This window comes from Dermochelys coriacea, chromosome 2 (assembly GCF_009764565.3).
Source record: "Dermochelys coriacea isolate rDerCor1 chromosome 2, rDerCor1.pri.v4, whole genome shotgun sequence".
NCBI lineage: Eukaryota > Metazoa > Chordata > Testudines > Dermochelyidae > Dermochelys > Dermochelys coriacea.
Window position 1 is genome coordinate 208,464,315 of NC_050069.1, and position 2,651 is coordinate 208,466,965.

The following is a 2,651-nucleotide window of genomic DNA, read 5'->3' on the forward strand; positions in this document are numbered from 1 at the left end:
GTGATCTGTGTGGAAATGGAGTAAAGAAAGAAGATAATGGATGAAAGAGCAAATGGAGAAGTAGGGAGATGTGGTTAACAAGGAACACAGAGGAACGGAAACAGAGAGGAAAAGAGAGGGGAAAATAGGGAGAGGGAGGGGAAAGATGAGAAGAAAGGATCTAGGAAGAGTATGGTTTTGTCTACACTCAGTTTACCCTCAAATAATGGTAGGAAATGATGTGGCCAGTTTATTAACAATGGAAACTCCACAACACTGGGGCATGGTTACTGAGAAAAAAGACAATCTTCCTCCCTAAGTCAATGATTTAAATCCAGAGTCTAAATCAGAACAAGATGATACTTTCCATCTCTCCAAAGAATCTTATGCAATCAACTTTTCAGATTTAGGCACTGATTTTGGAGGCCTTCAGTTTTGGGGTGCACAGCCCTACAGACTTTGGGCCTGATTTTCAGGTGGACATCCACATACATAGCTATGAAGCCCCTTTTGTGCCCATGAAAGTTCTGACATGGTCATCCAGGGAGGTGTGATTGGGGGTCTTACTCCCCCTTGATCTCCAGCGCAGCCCACAGACACCCAGCCACAATCTAGCTTGTGAGAAGTAATGTGTCTACTCATGGTAGCAAGCACTGTTCTTGGTAGCATGCACAAGTTCAGGCCCCTAATTTGCATTTCTCCTCAAATGTATCTCAATGCAGAATGGACACTTTTGCTCCTATATGTTGTGACTTTCTCAGAACACTGAAATCTGAAGATCCTAGGCCGAATTCTGCTCTTTAGTTTCAAGGGAATTTCTTCAGATTTACACTGGCATAACCAAGAGCAAACTTGGGCCAAAGAAAGCCTAAACAGAACAAAACTCAGTCCACCACATTTGTTATTGAAGACAATGGAACTGCAAGTGCTCATCATCTCTGAAAATTGGGCCACAGTGTTCAATTTTACACCAAGTTTTCAATACCACTTTGGCCTGATGATTTTTAAAGCTTATTTAGAATTCTAACAGGCATACTGATTTGAATAAGTGGCCTGGCATATTGTGATACTCTCCTGTGCCCTGCTCACCTTCCTATCCATCCTGTCCAAGAACTGAATGGTTTGACAGTGCCCTTCTGATGCCCTGTAGACTCATGATGTGCCTCTTGATGTCTGAGTGTTACTCTCTCTGTCTGGTAAGAAATTAATTTCAAAGTACACCATGTTTTTCCTGAGAACTCCCATTCGGTCTTTAAAAAGAAATGTTTATCCTTAAGAAGGGCATAGACTCCATTTATTTACCTGTTACATATAGTGAAAACCCTTGACTGAAAGCTCTTTGGGGCAGCGACTGTCTTTGTGAAATGTGCTCGTAGATATAGTGCATAGTAAAAAGGCACCGTGGTCCCTGACTAGGGTCCTTATGTGCTACTGCAATAGAAATAACAAAAATTAAATATGCGTCCCAGTTCTAGGGTCACAGTGATACCATTGTCTCCCATTCTAGTCATGTTAGTTGTCCCACAATTATTCATATCGTCATTTAATTTCCCAACCCTGATATAGTCTTTATGTAAACAAGACAGTGCAATTTATAATGTCCATATATTCTATGGAAGGCACTAGTATGATGTAGCATTTTAACCTTTTAATGTCCTATATTTCAGCTGGCACAGGTGCTCAAACTCAAATCAAACAGATCAAAATCCAGTCATGTTCCAGGCTGTGTAATCAAGGGGGATTAAACATGATAATGGTATAAATTTATGTTATTCATGAGTTAGACCTCAATCATATAACACGGGTGCTGGGGCAAGATTGAGGCATTTAACCACATGCCTAAATAGGGGGCATAATCCTTCCTGGAGCTACTATGGAGATTGGATCTGTGTGGAATGGGGGTAAGGGGTACAGTTATGCAGACCCCAGGGTTCCCCAAGTGCAGGGGCAGTGATTGTCCCTGGCCCTTGTACTCAACGAGATAGTTGAAGGTTCTGTCTGCTGTCCTACTGCACAGAGGCCTAAGAACAGGAACAAGATTCCTCCAGGCCTGTAATAACACCACAGACAGAACAAAACACACTCTCAGGGGTAGTTATTATTATAGCTATTTTACACAGCACAACAAATACGCATACCATTTAACAGACATGTCCCTGCAAAGAGAGCTTAGAAGTTAAGATATGACCTGATGAGGGATGTGATCAAATGTTGATTAGTAGAAGGAGGGAGAGTTACAACAATAAGCACATGTGGTTGCTTCAGCCATTAATGAGCACATCATAAGAGTTATATGTAAGTAGGATGCCCCTAGGTCATGATAGTATATTATAAGTCAAAGCAGAAATATAAAGAGTAGAATAATTTCTGAGACAAAAACTGTTTCCAAATTTATCCATTAGAAATAAAAAAAAATAAATGGGAGACTAGATGCTCAAACCCTTGAACAGGGAGTTCCCAGGTATTCTAATAACCAGTAAGGCTGCAGAAAAATCAGAAAGAAGTCACTAAAATTTTACAAAAAAAGATAATTTCTACTTTGTCTAAATTCCATTTTCATCACAACTTACCACCAATCTCTACCTGACCCAGATTCTGCATTGTGCAGTTCTCAAACAGACTTCTGGATACGAGCAGCGCCCTGGCACTGGTAACAATCAATAAACCACACA